This window comes from Heptranchias perlo, chromosome X (genome assembly GCF_035084215.1).
Source record: "Heptranchias perlo isolate sHepPer1 chromosome X, sHepPer1.hap1, whole genome shotgun sequence".
In the NCBI taxonomy this organism is placed as follows: Eukaryota; Metazoa; Chordata; class Chondrichthyes; order Hexanchiformes; family Hexanchidae; genus Heptranchias; species Heptranchias perlo.
This window is the reverse complement of record NC_090370.1, coordinates 20,792,788-20,811,760: the sequence shown is the minus strand read 5'-3', so window position 1 is coordinate 20,811,760 and position 18,973 is coordinate 20,792,788. Positions and strand designations below refer to the sequence as shown.

At 43.0% G+C, this 18,973-nt stretch overlaps 1 long non-coding RNA gene, 1 other non-coding gene and 1 pseudogene across 3 annotated transcripts; 1 reads left to right on the top strand and 2 right to left on the bottom strand.

Moving 5' to 3' along the window:
- Positions 1–1,816: 1,816 nt before the first annotated feature.
- LOC137307012 (uncharacterized) lies at positions 1,817–18,322 on the bottom strand (annotated as a pseudogene).
- On the bottom strand, positions 4,741–15,392 carry LOC137307013 (uncharacterized). 2 transcript variants are annotated; one of them, XR_010958987.1, is made up of 4 exons: positions 14,981–15,392; positions 14,519–14,604; positions 8,592–8,682; positions 4,741–5,003 (listed from the first exon to the last, which is right to left on the bottom strand). It is a non-coding gene; the product is annotated as an uncharacterized lncRNA (long non-coding RNA). The 2 variants fall into 2 exon arrangements; XR_010958988.1 differs by lacking the exon at positions 4,741–5,003 and adding an exon at positions 5,018–6,211.
- A 579-nt stretch (positions 18,323–18,901) lies between the features above and the next one.
- Positions 18,902–18,973, top strand: trnar-ucu (transfer RNA arginine (anticodon UCU)). The gene has a single exon. It is a non-coding gene; the product is annotated as a tRNA-Arg (tRNA).

Below are 18,973 nucleotides of genomic sequence, written 5' to 3'. Positions count from 1 at the left end.
GATCCCCTGGCAAAATGCACCAGCTCACACTTTCTATATTGAAATTCAGTGGTCATTAACACGGCCGTTCTGCAAACTTACTTTGTTGCATTCTTCCTCAGGATTGACTATAACCGCCTAAATCAATTATAAGAATGTAACACAGCATTACAACTAATGTTTGGTCTAACAAAATGTACTTGCAGCTCGTCTCCATTCCCAGTTTTTCTAAATCCCACTCGTGCAATATAATGTGAAGAATTAGTTTCTGTTCTGTCCCTCTCTCATCTGCAAACTTCACTGTCCCGGGGTTTGGGGACATCTACTGGCCGGAAGCAGAACTGCAACAGTTCGGAACAAATTGCTGAAACCGGACAATGTGCAGTGTGAGTGCGTTTGTGATTGGTGGCAGGTACTAAATCTGATTGGATATCTCAAGAAATCAATCAGAGATGTCTTTAGGGATGTCTTACTGCTGATGTACAGGTCTTGGTGAGACCACATCTGGAGTATTGTGTGCAGTGTTGGTCTCCTTATCTGAGGAAGGATGTCCTTGCCATGGAGGGAGTGCAACGAAGGTTTACCAGACTGATTCCTGGGATGGCAGAACTGACGTATGAGGAGAGATTGGGTCGACTCGGCCAGTATTCACTCGAGTTAAAAGAATGAGAGGTGATCTCTTCAAAACATATCAAATTCTAACAGGACTAGACAGACCAAATGCAGGGAGGATGTTCCCGATGGCTGGGGAGTCCAGAACCAGGGGTCAGAGTCTCAGGATACGGAGTATGCAATTTGGAACCGAGATGAGGAGAAAATTCTTCACTCAGAGTGTGGTGAACCTGTGGAATTCTCTACCACAGAAGGCAGTGGAGGCCAAGTCATTAGATGTGTTCAAGAATGAGATAGATATATTTCATACTGCTAAAGGGATCAAGGGATATTAGAGCCAGACCTTTCAGGAGCGAGATTAGAAAACATTTCTCCACACAAAGGGTGGTAAAAGTTTGGAACTCTCTTCCGCAAACGGCAATTGATACTAGCTCAATTGCTAAATTTAAATCTGAGATGGATAGCTTTTTGGCAACCAAAGGTATTAAGGGATATGGGCCAAAGGCGAGTACATGGAGTTAGAACACAGATCAGCCATGATCTTATCAAATGGCAGAGCAGGCAGGAGGGGCTGAATGGCCTACTCCTGTTCCTATGTTTTTATATGGGGAAAAAGCGGGAACAGGGTACTGAGTTCGACGATCAGCCATGATCATTTTGAATGGCAGAGCAGACCCGAAGGCCGGAATGGCCGACTCTTACTCATATTTTCGATGTCAGGTGGCATCACTCCCATCCGTCCAATCACAATCATTGCCTTCACCCATCCCTCATTAGCATAGGGCTGTGGGGCTTCCTATTTCATCCGAGCTCGGAGCGGATTTGGGTCATTTCTGGGTCAGAAATTGAGTTTGAACATGCCTGAGGACAAGAAAACAGCTCCCAAGAAAGGCACCAAGAAATCCTTCAGTAAAGCACCAGCCAACGGCGGCAAGAAGTCGTAACTGACACAGGAACAGAATAATTCCCTCGCTCACATCCAATAACAGACAAATGTCATTCACTGATTCAGTAATCGCTGACACAATAATCAACACATCAGTCAGCTTCTGCTATACAAATCTGGGTAAAATAATACAGACCGAGCAAGTGTTGTCGGAGGATAAGACTGTAAATAATATTGTGTGGAACACAACAGAATGCCTCTTGACGCCGATGATCAAACGTCCCTGGTATTTCTGTATCCCACCCGCCCAGTTTAATGACAATTTTGATATTTTGTCTCATTCACCACACAAACTGCAAATATCAATCTATTGGAGGTTGGCGACATCTGCTGTCCGGAAGCGAGTACTTCAACAGACCGATCTGGATCATTTGTGATGAAAAAGTTCATGTTAGTTCTCGAATCGGAATCAAGTCCTTATTAAATTGATCCCTGACTCTCTTCAGTCAGTAACCAGCCCTTTCAAAGATACAGTGGGTGGCTCTTAAAAGAGCCTTTGGGTTATCAGATTAAATCTTGGCCGCTTTACTTGCTCTTGGTGCTCACATTGCTGGTTTTCTTCGGCAGCAGCACGGCCTGAATATTAGGCAGCACCCCGCCCTGAGCGATGGTCACCCGTCCCAGGAGCTTGTTGAGCTCCTCGTCGTTGCGGATGGCGAGTTGCAGGTGTCTGGGGATGATGCGGGTCTTCTTGTTGTCCCGGGCCGCGTTGCCAGCCAACTCGAGGATTTCAGCCGTCAGATACTCGAGCACAGCAGCCAGATAGACCGGGGCTCCGGCACCCACACGTTCAGCGTAGTTCCCCTTTCGCAGGTGCCTGTGAACACGGCCCACAGGGAACTGCAGTCCGGCCCGGGATGAGCGAGACTTGGCCTTGGCCCGAGCTTTACCGCCGGTTTTTCCTCTTCCAGACATTTCCACAATCTCAGAAACACTTTCACAAAGAATGAAGAAATCCTCCCGAACTCGCCCTTTTTATACCTTCTGGAGGAATACAGTGGGGGCACTTGTGATTGGTCCAACTGTTCGCAATCTCATTGGGCTGTTCGTTGAACCAATCAGAGAGCTGCTTTATTCACCAATCAATAGCCGGCAATGAGAAAAGGGCGGAAAACACCGAACTGAACAGTTGATGAAATTTGAAAAGCCCGCCAATATATTTCCAACACAAGAAGCGGATTTAGTAAATAATGTCGCGTAAAGACAAAGATTTAAAAATCTCTCTCCTTTTACTCTGTTATTCCACATTTCCCGTCACAACTTCTAGAATCTTTTACAATCCGGTTAAAATCCGCCTTCATTCACCTTTCGCTTTCAATCGGGCGGGAATAAAGCCCCATTTTGTAACGGGACAGATTCCAGCTCAATCTTTGTAAAAGTAACAAACCACAGATTGTGGATTGATCCCTGTTCACAGGAGCTGCAGCGCGATCGAAACCGCAGCCGAGACTCCTGGTGCAAGAAGTCGAACAGTGACAGAGTCTTTAGACTGTTCTGTCCTCGGTGTGAACACCCTTTCGGGATTGCTGCTTCACAAAGGATTGCGGTTCTGAAAGTGATATTCCCGAATAATGAGCAAACAAAGGTGACAAGGAGAAAGAAATGACTGAAGTGTAATCCACCGCCTTAAAACGGCTCTGATGGGGCAGATGCGGGGGAAGGGGCGGAATATGAGCGGGAATGAGAGGATCAAGGACACGTTTTTAGTTATTGGGACTGATTAAAAAAGCGATCCACTGATTATACCGGGCAGTGATTGAGAGAATCTTACAGATTTCAAGAGAAATTTCAAAAGCACAAGAACATAGGAACAGGGAGTCGGCCATTCAGCCCCTCTTTCCTGCTCCGCCATTTGATAAGATCATGGCTGATCTGTGATCTAACTCCATACACCTGCCATTGGCCCATATCCCTTCATACCTTTCGTTGCCAAAAAGCTATCTATCTGATTTAAATTTAGCATTTGAGCTGGTATCAATTGCCGTTAGAGAGAACGTTAGTGTCAAATTATCTACAGTAAAATGATTCCATACAGAGGTGTCGGTACAGCGTCTTCAGAGAGACTGTGGGTGGCTCTTAAAAGAGCCTTTGTGTTTAAAAATTTTTCAGTTCATTGTGGAGTTTTACTTGGAGCTGGTGTATTTGGTCACTGCCTTTGTCCCTTCTGACACGGCGTGCTTGGCCAGTTCCCCGGGCAGCAGCAGGCGCACGGCGGTCTGGATCTCCCGGGAGCTGATGGTCGCCCGCTTGTTGTAATGGGCCAGGCGGGAAGCCTCACCTGCGATGCGCTCGAAAATATCGTTCACAAAGGAGTTCATGATGCCCATGGCCTTGGAGGAGATGCCGGTGTCGGGGTGAACCTGCCTCATCACTTTGTAGATGTAGATGGAGTAACTCTCCTTCCTCGACTTTCTCCGCTTCTTGCCGCCCTTGCCCGGTGCTTTATTCAAGGTTTTCTTGGCGCCCTTCTTGGGAGCTGCTTTCTTGTCCTCAGGCATTTTCAAACTCAATTTCAGACCCAGAAATGACCCAAATCCGCTCCGAGCTCGGATTAAATCGGCAGCCCCACAGCCCTATGGTAATGAGGGATGGGTGAAGGCAATGATTGTGATTGGGTCATTGGGAGTGATGCAACGTCGTCTATTATTTTCATTCTCTGATTGGATATCTGAAGAAACCAATCAGATTTAGTATCTGCCACCAATCACAAACACGCTCACACTGCACATTGTCCGGTTTCAGCAATTTGTTCCGAACTGTTGCAGTTCTGCTTCCGGCCAGTAGATGTCCCCAAACCCCGGGACAGTGAAGTTTGCAGATGAGAGAGGGACAGAACAGAAACTAATTCTTCACATTATATTGCACGAGTGGGATTTAGAAAAACTGGGAATGGAGAACATTTTGTCAGACAAATCATTAGTTGTAATGCTGTATTAAATGCTTGTAATTAATTTCGGGGTTATAGCCGATACTGAGGAAGAATGCAACAAAATACATGAAGACTTTTATAAGCTTGCTGAAAGGCGGTCGAAATGGCCATTGAATTTCCATATAAAAAGGTGTGAGGTGGTGCATTTTGCTCGGAGAAATAAGGAGGCCACATACTGCTTGGAAATTAAGAGTCTAAATGGGGTGGAAGAACAAAGGGATTTCGGGGTACAGATTGATAAATGATTAAAAGTAGCAGCACAGGATGATAAGGCCATAAAAAAGCAAACACAGAGGTTTATTTCCAGAGGAATAGAATTGTAAAGCAGGTAAGTTCTGTCGAACTGTAATTTAAACTGTCAAACCTTTGGCCAAACTGTTAAGCTTTCCTTTTCTGAAATCTGTGCTGAGTATTCTTTGTTATATTTTCGGTTTCTAGATGTTTTTCTGTTGCTTCATTGGGTAAAGGATTCCATGATCAATCCGACCACCGACCTTAAGTGAACTGGTCTTATGTTCCCTAGACTTGTTCTACATCCTGTTTTAAAATATAAGAATCAAATTAGCTGTCATCCAGTCCTCTGGCACTATTCCTTTTTTGATGATTTTTTCCGATGCATGTAACAATGCCTCTGCTATCTCTTCCCTTGCTTCATTTAATATGCACAGATGCAATCTATCTGGACCAGGAGTTTAACCACACTTTCGAACATAAATGCCTTGATATCTTTATTGACCTCTTCCTCTAATACATTCACCCTGTTAATCTCCCGGGTAAATACTGAGGCAAAGTAACAATTCAACATTTCTGCCATTTCGCTGACGTTACCTGTGAGTTTATCTTGTGCATCACTTAGTGGCACTCAATCAATTCTGATTTTCCTTTTGTTATTTTTGTGTCAGTGGAATAATTTACTATTTCTTTTTATATTCCTTGATAATTTGATTTCCTGGCTCCTGTTTGCTTCCCGAATTGTTTTGTGACTTCTTCCGAGCCTCTTCCTATTCGTTTTTGCCATCCTCTATGAATGAGAAATTCCACCAGCTTGTTGTGTCTGTTCAGGGACTGATGTTTGGGAACTATTTATTGTCTATGATTAAAGTGCCAGAAACCCAAAGGGAGCAATTCAGTCCGAAACTCCACAGAAACACTCCACTTCTCCCTCCTGGTGAAATAAGGCGCTAGAATGGTGAGTACAGCTGCCTTCCAAGCAGTTAATTCCAACAGTTTTGAATCCCAGCACGCTGAATTCAGAAACACCAAGACTGGAACTGAATTTGATGATGTTCAGAGGGACAGTGTTTCCAAAACACAAACGGGTTTAATTTATATTAAAAATACTTTTAAAATTCATTTATTTCCCGCATAATGTTGAATTTAACTCTGTTCCTTTGTATTATTATTTGCCCTGATCTGTACGGTGGATACGAGACACAATTGCTCGGATTCAGTGAAATTAATTGATTTTCGGAAGTTTTTCCTCTGATGATTCCTTTTCCTTATTTAAATTATATCGGATTAACCTTTCTGATCTATTGAAGGGTCATCGTCCTGAACCGTTAACCCGAGCCTCCCTTCTCCACAGGTGCTGCCGGACCTGCTGAGTCTTTCCAGCATTTTCGGTTTTAATTTTTTCTGTATTTTGTCCCTTTCACTTTTGACGGTCGCCGTTGAACCTTCCAGATTTGCGCTCAGTTTTTATTTGTGCTTCAGTTCGGTTTATTTGAATTAATATAAATCGTGTCCTGAGAAATCAGACAGAAATATTGTGCAATGGAGAGTGAAATATAATGGGGCAACTTTCGAATGAGCAAAACAAAAACTTTATTATGAATCAATTGTCTCATTTTTCACTGAAAAACATGAAAAAATCTGAGAGTAGAAGTTACAGAGAGAAACTATTTCCTCACATTGCACATTGTCCTGAATCTGAAACAACGACAGATAATGTGAATTTCTTCCGCTCTGTTACAGTTCTCACTTATGGCCAGTAGATGTCAGATTGTATGTGAGTGTGAGATTAATTCTCTGTCTGTCAGTTTGTGGTACTGTGTGTGAGTGTGGGATTAATTCTGTATCCGTCAGTCGCCAGTTCAGTCTGTGAGTGTGGGATTCATTCTGTATCTGTTAGTCTCTGGTACTGTGTGTGAGTGTGGGATTCATTCTGTATCTGTCAGTCTCTGGTACTGTGTGTGAGTGTGATATTCATTCGGTATCTGTCAATCTCTGGTGCTATTTGTAAGTGTGGGATTCATTCTGTCTCTGTCAATCTGTGGGAATGTGTGTGAGTGTGGGATTCATTCTGTATCTGTCAATCTGTGGTATTTTATCTCAGTGTAGGATTCATTCTGTACCTCAGTCTCTGGGCAAAGTGCAAGTCTGGATTCGTTCTGTATTCTTATTTCAGGCTGCAGTATGGTGCTTGAAACTGTATCTTTAATTCACTAATTTATGCAAATCTTTTGTGTAGCATTAATTTGTAAATATGGATACACTTTTGGATTTTGTTTCAATCAAACAACGTGTGGGAGTTTTTTTGTCGGATTATATCTTAATCTCTGTGAAGATAATGTACACTTCAGTCTTTTACTGTGAAATTATTGGACTGGTATTTATGGTGTCGCTCAGTCAGTACTAATGGAATTGACACTCTTTCTTTCAATCTGATACGGTATGAGATATTTGGACTCGTGTGTAAGGTGCAGCTCACTCTGTACTCATGGAATTGACACTCTTTCTTTCAGTCTGACACTGTATGAGATTTTTGGACTGGTGTGTAATGTGTGGTTCAGTCTGCACGAATGGAATTGACATTCCAACTTTCAGTCAGACACTGCAAGAGATTTTTGGTCTCGTTTGTAATGTGTAGCTTAGCCTACATTAATAGGATTCATGCTGTATGTTTCAGTTTGATAAAGTATCAGATTTTTGGACGGTATATAATGTGTAGCTCAGTCTGCACTAATGGAATTTATACTGTACCTTTCAATCTGATACAAACCAGCCTAAATATATTACACAGTAAGGTGTAGTTCAGTCTGCACTAATGGAATTGATACTGTATCTTTCAATTTGTTACTGAATGTGACTTTTGGACTGGTATCTAATGTATACCTCAGTCTGCACTAATGGGATTGATACTGTATCTTACAGTCTGATACTGTGTGAGATTTCTATACTGGTATGTAACATGTAGGTCAGTCTGTACTAATCACATCGATACCATATCTTTCAGTCTGATATTGTACCCGATTTTTGGACAGGTATCTGATGTGAACGTCTGTATGCAGTAAAGGAATTGATACTGTACTTTCAGTTTGACACAATGTGATTTTTGAACAGGTAACTAATGTGTACCTCAGTCTGCACGAATGGGAATGATACTGTATCTTCCAGTACAATAATTCATGTGAATATTGGTCTTGTATATAATGTGTAGCTCAATCTGCACTTATGGAAGTTATACTGTATCATTCAACTTGGCACTGTGATTTTTGGACTGGTATGTGATGTGTTGCTCAGTCTGCACAATTGGGGTTGATACTTTGTCTTTCAGTCTTATACTGTATGAGAATTTTGGACTGGTATCTAATGTGTACCTCAGTCTGCAGTGAATGAATTGAAACTGTACATTTCATTCTGACACTATGAGGTTTTTGGACATATATGTGAGTCAAATATGGGTAACATCTGAACTGGTATCTAATTTGTATCTCAGTGTACAATAGTGGCATGAATACTGCATCTTTAAACTTATAATGAGTGTGAGTTGTGGGCTGGTATTTAATTTGAATCTTGGGGTGCATGATTGTGATTCATTCTGTACCTATCAATCAGTCCAATGTGTCAATTCTATCTGGTATTTAATTTGTAGCTAAGGCTGAACTAATGTGAGATTGACAGAGTGCCTTTCAATCTGATACTGGGTGTGATTTTAGACTGGAAATTATTTATCTGCCGGTCAGCTGTAATGAATCGTTGTGAAATGGAAATTACATCTGTCTCTCCTGCTCTGTTTCACTGTTGGATTGGGATCAGTGTGGGACTGACTATTTCTGCTGTCTGAGACTGTGGGACTGATGACCTGTCTGTGTCTCTGTGCTCTGTGAGTGATAATGTACTTACTGTGTGTGAGAAGGAGCTGGCTGCACTGACTGCTCCTTGTGCCTCGGGTGGAGTAAACATCACACTGATTCTGGGTCCTTCAAGGATTTGACTGTCGGAAGAAAAAGATTCTCTTGTAATTCAAGAACAGGTGAAATAGAAAATACAAAAGTGATCAATTGAATCTCTCCGTTAATAATCATTGCATTAACCACAAATGAAAACCAGCGATACAAACAGTGTCAGTGTCTGACTCCACTGCAGTACTGCAGCTCTCAGCTTCTGCACACCAGGTGTGTTGGGCAGTTTTACAACAATTTAGTGACATCCAGACACAACCCAACCCCTGCACTGATCCATGAATGGGACTACCCGATGGGGCGGGGACCTTTGATCATATCAGATTTCTGTTTCCCACTCCCTTGGGACAAACCATTGAACTGAAACAAAACAGACGCTGTTTAAAATGTGTCCTTCAACCTTCTCACCTGATGACTGCCATAGATGCTCTTTGTTTCACTCCCCATATCCTTACTGTCCGGCTCTGTTTACTTTTCAGAAACAAACACTACAGGTTAATGGGCAGGTTTAAAAAATCAGATTTAGTACCTGCCACCAATCATAAACACGCTCACACTGCACATTGTCCGGTTTCAGCAATTTGTTCCGACCAGTTCTGCTTCCGGCCAGTAGATGTCCCCAAACCCCGGGACAGTGAAGTTTGAAGATGAGAGAGGGACAGAGCAGAAACTAATTCTTCACATTATATTGCACGATTGGGATTTAGAAAAATTGGGAATGGAGGCGAGCTGCAAGTACATTTTGTTAGACCAAACATTAGTTGTAACGCAGTGTTAAATTCTTGTAATTGATTTAGGAGGTATTGTCAACACTGAGGAAGACAGCGGCAAAATAAACTTGCAGAACGGCTGTGTAAATGGCCAGTGAATTTCAATATCGAAAGGTTTGCGGTGCTGCATTTCGCTGGAGGGAATAAGGAGGCCACATACTGCTTGAAAAATTACAGTCTAAATGGGATAGAGGAACAATGTAAATCGTGTCCTGAGAAATCAGAGAGAAATGCTGCGCAATGTGGCAAATTCACAACTATTGAACGAGTGGAACAAAAACTTTATTATGAATAAATTGTCTTCATTTTTCACTGTCAAAAAGTGCAAAAATTCGAGAGTAAAAGTTACAGACAGAAACTTTCCTCAAAATGCACATTGTCCTGTTTCTCTCACCACGACAGATAATGTGAATTTGATCCGCTCTTTTACAGTTCTCGCTTACGTCCATTAGAGGTCAGTCTCAGGTACTGTATATGAGAGTGGGGTTTATTGTGTATCTGTCTGTCTCTGGTACTGTGCGTGAGTTTGGGATTCTTTCTGTATCTGTCAGTCTCTGGTGCTGAGTGTGAGCATGGGGTATATTCTGCATCTGTCACTCTCAGGTACTATATATAAGTGATGGATTCGTTCTGTATCTGTCAGTCTCAAGTGCTTTATGTGAGTTTGGGAATAATTCTGTATCTGTCAGTCTCTGGTACTGTCTGTGTGTGGGGGGGATACATTCTGTATCTGCCATTCTCTGCTACTTTATCTCAGTGAGGGATTCATTCTGTAATTCAGTCTCTGAGACAATGTGCAAGTCTGGATTCATTTTGGGTTCTTATTTCAGTTTACAGTATCGTATTTGAAACTGTATCTTTACCACTTCAAAGTAGATACATTTCTTCGTCGAGTATTTGATTTGTTAATATAGATACACTTTTCGATTTTCTTTAATCAAGCACCATGTGTGAGTTTTGGCTCAGTGTTACATCTTAATCTCTGAACTCTATTGTGAATGATAATGTACCTTTCAATCTGTTCACGTTGAAATTACTGGACTGGTATATAATGTGTCGTTCAAACTGCAATAATGGGATTAATTCTGCATCTGAGTCTAACACTGTATGAGATATTTGGACTGGTGAGTAACATATAGCTCAGTCTGTGCTAATGGAATCGATATTGTATCTTTGAGTCTGATATTGTATGAGATTGTTGGACTGCTCTATAATGTGTGGCTCAGTCTGCACGAATAGAATCGATACGGTATCTTTCAGTCTAAAAGTGTATGAGATTGTTGGACTGTTATATAATGTTAAGCTAATAGAATTTAAACGATATCTTCCAGTCTGATCATCTATTTGATTTTTGGACTCGTATGCAATGTGTAGCTCAGTCTGTACCAATGGTATTGATAATGTTTATTTCAGTATAACACGAGTATTTACCAATATATCGAATATGTAGCTCAGTCTGCACCAATGGAATTGATACTGTATCTTTCAATCTGACCCTATGAGATTTTTGGACTGGTATGTAATGTGTAGCTCAGTCCGCAGTAATGCGAGTGTGAGATTCATTCTGTATCTGTCAGACTCTGGTACTTTGCGTGAGTGTGAGATTCATTCTACAACTGTCAGACTCTGGAACTGTGTGTGAGTGTGGGATTCATTCTGTATCTGTCAGTCTCTGATGCTGTGTGTGAGTGTGGGATTCATTCTGTATCTGTCTGTCTCTGGTGCTGTGTGTGAGTGTGAGATTCATTCTACAACTGTCAGACTCTGGTACTGTGCATGAGTGAGATTCATTCTGTTCCTGGTACTGTATGTGAGTGTAGGATTCATTCTATATCTGTCAGTCTCTGGTACTGGCTGTGAGCATGGGGTATATTCTGCATCTCTCAGTCTCAGGGGTACTATATATCAGTGATGGATTCATTCTGTATCTGTCAGTCTCTGATACTGTGTGTGAGTGTGGGATTCATTCTGTGTCTGTCAGTCTCTGGTACTTTATCTCAGTGTGGGATTCATTCTTTAATTCAGTATCTTCCAGTCTGAACATTTGAGGTTTTTGAACGAGTATGTAATGTGTAGCTCAGTCTGTATCAATGGTATTGATACTGTTTATTTCAGTATAATACTCTGAGTATTTACCAATATATCTAATATGTAGCTCAGTCTGCACTAGTGGATTTGATACTGTATCTTTCAATCTGACACAATGAGATTTTTGCTCTGGTACGTAATTTGTAACTCAGCCTGCACTAATGTAGGTGACTATGAGATTCACTTTGTATCTCTCAGTCTCTTGGTACTGCGTGTGAGTGTGGGATTCATGCTGCATCTGTCACTCCCTGGTACTCAATTTAACTGTGGGATTCATTCAGTATATACATTCTCTAGTACTGTGTGTGGGTGTTGAATTACATCCTTATATGCAGTTTCTCATAATGTATGTTAGTATGGGATTCATTCAGTATCTGCCATTCTCAGGTACTGTGTGTGAGTGTGGGATTCATTCAGTATCTGTCAGTCTCTGGTGCTGTGTGTGAGCGTGGGATTCATTCTGTATCTGTCTGTCTCTGGTGCTGTGTGTGAGCGTGGGATTCATTCTGTATCTCTCAGTCTCTGGTACTGTTTGTGAGTGTGGGATTCATTCTGTATCTGTCTGTCGCTGGTGATGTGAGTGAGTGTGGGATTCATTCTGTATCTGTCAGTCTCTGGTACTGTTTGTGAGTGTGGGATTCATTCTGTATTTGTCTGTCTCTGGTGCTGTGTGTGAGTGTGGGATTCATTCTGTATTTGTCTCTCTCTGGTGCTGTGTGTGAGTGTGGGATTCATTCTGTATCTGTCAGTCTCTGGTACAGTGTGTGAGTGTGGGATTCATACTTTACCTCTCAGTCCCTAGTGCTTTATGAGATTGTGGGATGAACTCAGTACCTGTCAGTCCTTGGTGCTGTATGCCTGTGTGGGATTCATTCTGTATCTATCATGTCTGGTACCATATTTGAGTGTGGTACTTACTCTGTGTCTGTCTGTCTCTCGTACTGTATGTGAGTGTGGGATTCATTCTGTGTCTGTGTGTCTCTGTACTGTATCTGTGTGAGAGATTCATTCTGTATCTGTACATAGTTATTCTCTCAGATTACATTATCATGTTCAATATTGTAGGATTAGTACCTTAATGCTTAAATAGTTTTTCTCATTATTTAATTGGTAAATATGGACACACTTTTGAATTTGATGCTGGAGCTTTTAATCTGATAATTTGTGTGCTTTTTGAACTACTATTAAACCTGTATCTCTGTGAGTAATATTGTGAATGATAATGTATCTTTCAAAATGATATGGTGACATTTTGGAATTGGTCTATAATGTGTAGATCTGTCTGCACGAAAGGAATTGATACTGCATCTCTAAATTTTATTTGAGAATATTTTTGGACTCATGTGTAATGTGTATCTCAGTCTGTGCTAATAGAATTGATACTGTATCTTTAAATCTCATACTATGAGTATATTATAAACTGGTATCTAATTTGTTTCTCAGGTTACACTGTCACAGCATTTCTCAATCTGATACTGTACATGAGTTTTGACTTGCAATTTGTATCTCTTGATACGCTATTCAAATGGATACTGCATTAATTAAACTCACGTGTTTGTGAGAGTTCTGGGCTGGTATTCAATTTGGTCGGTTGTTATATAAAGTTAAATTTCACGGGATCCAAGGTGAGGTAGCCAATTGGATAAAAAAATTGGCTTGGCGACAGAAGACAGAGGGTGGTTGTGGAGGGTTGTTTTTCAAACTGGAGGCCTGTGACCAGCGGTGTGCCTCAGGGATCGGTGCTGCGTCCGCTGTTATTTGTTATGTATATTAATGATTTGGATGAGAATTTAGGAGGCATGGTTAGTAAGTTTGCAGATGACACCAAGATTGGTGGCATTGTGGACAGTGAAGAAGGTTATCTAGGATTGCAACGGGATCTTGATAAATTGGGCCAGTGGGCCGATGAAAGGCAGATAGAGTTTAATTTAGATAAATGTGAGGTGATGCATTTTGGTAGATCGAATCAGGCCAGGACCTACTCCGTTAATGGTCGGGCGTTGGGGAGAGTTATAGAACAAAGAGATCTAGGAGTACAGGTTCATAGCTCCTTGAAAGTGGAGTCACAGGTGGATGGGGTGGTGAAGAAGGCATTCAGCATGCTTGGTTTCATTGGTCAGAACATTGAATACAGGAGTTGGGATGTCTTGTTGAAGTTGTACAAGACATTAGTAAGGCCACACTTGGAATACTGTGTACAGTTCTGGTCACCCTATTATAGAAAGGATATTATTAAACTAGAAAGAGTGCAGAAAAGATTTACTGGGATGCTACCGGGACTTGATGGTTTGACTTATCGGGAGAGGTTGGATAGACTGAGACTTTTTTCCCTGGAGAGTCGGAGTTCTAGGGGTGATCTTATAGAAGTCCATAAAATAATGAGGGGCATAGATAAGGTAGATAGTCAAAATCTTTTCCCAAAGGTAGGGGAGTCTATAACGAGGGGACATAGATTTAAGGTGAGAGGGGAGAGATAAAAAAGGGTCCAGAGGGGCAATTTTTTCACTCAAAGGGTGGTGATTGTCTGGAACGAGCTGCCAGAGGCAGTAGTAGAGGCGGGTACAATTTTGTCTTTTAAAAAGCATTTGGACAGTTACATGGGTAAGATGGGTATAGAGGGATATGGGCCAAGTGCAGGCAATTGGGTCTAGCTTAGTGGTATAAACTGGGCGACATGGACATGTTGGGCCGAAGGGCCTGTTTCCATGTTGTAACTTCTATGATAATCTCGGGGTATCTGGTATTTAATCCATGGCTAATGTTGCCCTTTTGTGAAATTGACATCCTGAAAGCGTGACTTTGTACTGGGATTTTTGTATCTTCCTGTCAGCAGGACTGAGTTCGGGGGAAATGGAAACAGCGTCTGCCTCACCTGCTCTGTTTGACTGTTGGATTGAAAATGTGTCTCTGGAACCTGGGATCAGTGTGGGACTGACCGCTTCTGCTGTCTGAGACTGTGGACCTGATTACTGTCTGTGTCTCTGTGCTCTGTGAGTGATAATATACCTACTGTGTGTGAGAAGGAGCTGGCTGCACTGTTCCTTTGCCTCGGGTGGAGGAAACTTCACATTCATTCTGGATCCTTCAAATATTTGCCTGTAGAAAGAAACGTATCTCTTGTAACTCACGAACAAGTGAGGTAGAAAATGCAAAAGTGATCAGTTTAATATCTCTGTTAATAATTATTTTTAATGTTCACAAATGATTTCCAGTGATACAAAGAGTGTCAGTGTCTAACTCCACTGCAGTACTGCAGCTCTCAGCTTCTGTACACCAGGTGTGTTGGGCGGTTTTAAAATAATTTAGTAACATCCAGACACAACCCAACCCCTGCACTGATGCATGAATGGGACCACCCGATGGGGCAGGGACCTTTGTACAGGTCAGGTTTCTAATCCCCTCTCCCATGGGACTAACCGTTCAACTGAAAGCAAACAGCCGCTGTTCAAAATGTGTCCTTCACACTTCTCACCTGGTGCCTGCAATTGATGCTCTTTGTTTCACTCCCCACATCTGTTTCCACTGTTCACTGTCCAATAACAATAAACACAGTGAGACTGGAACTAAACCAGCACCATTCACTCCTGGTTTGGGGAGAGAAAGCAGCAATGGTTTTAATAGCAGGTTCTTCCCATTCTCTCTCCCTCACTCTGGACACACCCTGCACACACACAGCCCGAGAATGACCTCTCCCTTCCCCCGCTCACTCCATGTTCCGGGACCAGTTCCTGATCCACTCCGCCTCTTACAAACAGCCCCCGGACTCAATGCCGATCTCTGAGCCCATCTGCGGACACGGTCCCGGAGCGATGAGCTGCTGTAACGAGGCTGCTCTTTGCTCCCTTCCCCCGGGGGCCGTGATCTCTCCATTCCCGGCTGTTTTTAACCATCTTCTTCCGCTCACTGAGGGAATGTCGCCCACAGGCCGAGCTGGGGGAGGGGAGCGCGCATGCGCTCTTCTGCTCACCAGCAAGCAGCGCTGGGGCCGGGGCTGAATCACGCATGCGCAGATATCTGGTTTAATTCCCAACACAAAAATCGATGGAAACTTTCCCCAATTGGAATTTTTCAGAGTCTGAGCAAAGGAAGTGGGGGAAAGGTCAGAGGGAATGGGGTCCACAGGCAGTGCAGGAACAGGCAGCAGAATGGGAAACAGATGGGATTCCACCAGTGCCGAACGCTGGAATCCAGACTGACTTCACAATCTCCAACTATTCAACTCGATGTTTCCATCCCTGCTGTTTCTCTCGGTATATTTTGATGGTAAAGGGGCTTTCACAGATAAAGTGGGACGTTTTGAAATGAGCCAATGGGTTCTGTTCATTCTTGGCCCCTTTACTAATTAAGTAACGTGTGACTCCGAAACTGAAGGCAGGATTTCTCAAACCAATCCTGGAGAAACATGGGAGAAAAATGGGAGTCGGTGTATTTGCTGGGACCGTGTGGGATTAACATCAGACTGCAACAGTCCCAGATTAATGTAATCAGAGTGAAACTCACGGACACTGAGAGTAATAGCGAACGGAACTGGTCTGCAAAACCGAATATAGTGCAACAGGCAAGAGAGGGTTAAATTCGGCCCACATTGTTTTTGTCACTCTCTGCACTGTCCCTGAGTGTGAGATTAATAGTGTGTCCGTCTTTGGTATATCAGTGAGAGATAAGAATGCATCTTCTGTCTCTCCAACGGGATTTTCTGGATAAAACGCAAGCTCACAGGTCAGTCTGGAACTGATACTGTGGCACTGTGCCTCTCCGCTCGCTCTGTCACCGTATTTGTCTTCCTTTCTCTCTCACTCTCTGATGCTCGATATGAAGGTTGGATACAGATATTGAGCGTGATATGAACACACTGATAGGAAGTGTAAGACTGACAGGCTCTGTCTCTCTCTCCAGTGCTGGACATGATCCCCATATGGAACCAACGCGGGTCGGTGGACTCGAAACACGGTTTACTAGTCAACAAGGCGAAAGGCGAGTAATATTTCTGATCTCCTGGGCACCAGGCCGTTCACTGTTATTTGTTTCTGTACAGAGTTACATTTCAGTGATTCCCCAGTGAGTTTGATGCGTTATGTAAATAATCCAACAAAATAGAACAGAAACGGAGTGAAGCGCTGAATCCCGCAGATGTAGAAAGGTTAGTCGAGCAGTTCTGGTGATGCTTTACGAGACCAGCATGGGGTCCAGAAGTTACCGTTTAAAGTACCGGACTGTGGTCGGTGCCCCGAATCCAGTCCCATTAATACCTCATCTCGTCCACACCGAGACAAAAGCAGCTCAAAGCAGCACTGGTAGCATGATATCAGCGTCTCCCTTCAGACAGTAATCAGCCCTTTCACAGATACCGTGGGTGGCTCTGAAAAGAGCCTTTACATCGAGTTACATCGAAACTACGGCACAGAAACAGGCCATTCGGCCCAATTGGTCTGATGCCGGCGTTTATCCTGCTCACGCGCCTCCTCCTTCCTTACTTCATCTAACCCTATCGGCATATCCTTCCATTCCTTTCGCCCTCATGTGCTGATCTATCTTCCCCTTAAATGCATCTATGCTATTGGCCTCAGCTATCCTAAGAAACCCTATCATTAATGAAAATCAGCCTTGTCTTTTCTAATGAAACGAGACCCAGTCTGCTCAGCCTTTCCTGATAAGAATATCCTCTCATTTCTGGTATCATCCTTGTGAATCTTTTTTTGCATCTTCTCCAATGCCCCTATGTCTGTAATATGGTGACCAGAAATGTTCGCATTATTCCAAATGTGGTCTCACCAAGATCCCATACTAGTTTAACATAACTTCTTAGCTTTTCAATTCTATCCCTCCAGAAATTAATCCCAGTGTTTGATTTGCCTTTTTATCACCAGCGTCGCTACTTTCAGTAATTTGTTCATCTGCACCACGAGATCCCTTTGCTCCTCTATCCCGTTTAGACTCTTATTATCCAAACAGTATGTGATCTCCTTATTCTTCATTCTGCAAGTTTATTAATGTCCTCTTGAATTTTGACACATTCTTCCTTTGTATTAAAGACATCCCCCAATTTGATGTCATCGGCAAATTTTGAAATTGTACATCCGATTCCGGAATCCAAATCATTATTGTAAATTGTGAAAAACAGTGGTCCCAGCACCGATCCCTGTGGAATTCCACTTCCCAACTTTTGCCAATCTGAGTACCGACCCTGGACCTCTATTCTCGGTTTTCTGTTTTGTCGCCAGCTTCCGATCCATTCCACCACCTGTCCACTGACTCCACGTGCTCTGAACTCAGCCATGAGTCTACAATGTGGTACATTATCGAAGGCCTTCGGAAAATCCAAATCTATCACATCTACTACATGAACCTTGTCTTTCTGTTCCTTCCTCAAATGATTTAATAAGTTTGTTCGTGTCCTTGCCCTGTTATTAGATTAAATCTTGGCCGCTTCACTTGTTCTTGATGCTCCCAGCGCTTTTCTTCGGGAGCAGCACGGCCTGGATATTAGGCAGCACCCCGCCCTGAGCGATGGTCACCCCTCCCAGCAGTTTGTTGAGCTCCTCGTCGTTGCGGACGGCTAGTTGCAGGTGTCTGGGAATGATGCGGGTCTTCTTGTTGTCGCGGGCCGCATTACCGACCAGTTCGAGGATTTCAGCCGTCAGATACTTGAGCACAGCAGCCTGACAGACCGGAGCTCCGGAACCCACACATTCAGCAGAGTTCCCCTTTCTCAGGACCTGTGAACACGGCCCACAGGGAACTGCAGTCCGGTCCGGGATGAGCGAGACTTGGCCTTGGCCCGAGTTTTACCACCGGATTTTCCTCTTCCAGACATTTCCACAATCTCACAAACACTGTCACAAAGAATGAAGAAATCCTCCAGAGCTCGCCCTTCTACCTTCTGGAGGATTGCAGTGAGGGCCACTTTTGATGGGTCTCTCTCAAAGTGTTTACACTGCCCCCCCACCCTCACTGATATTCTATCTTTCAACTGCTGTAATATTGTCCTTTAGCAATATTGCTACTCCTCCTCCTTTCCCTGCTTCTCTGTCCTTTCTAAAGATCTTATAGACTTGAATATTAAGCTGACATTTGTGCCCAGTTGGTAGTCAGGTCTCAGTAATGATTTCATGAAATTATTTAACTTTACTCGATGGCTGATATGTGTTGCGGCAAAGTGTATTTCCACTGGTCAAGTATTGCAGGGATCGACGATCTCTTCAGTCCGATATCAGGTGAAGAATTACTGGCTGTTGTGTAATTTCCATTGATTGGGGCTTGGCGTCATCGACTGGGCGGAAACGGGAACTGCAGCAGAGCGAGAAAGGATCCGTCAGAAACCAGTTTAAAGTAAGAACAAAATGTGTGTTCAGGATCTAATGGGTAAAAACTATTTTATTGATGATTATTTCCAGCGATGGTGGTATAGTGGTGAGTATAGCTGCCTTCTAAGCAGTTGACCCGGGTTTGATCCCCGGCCATCGCA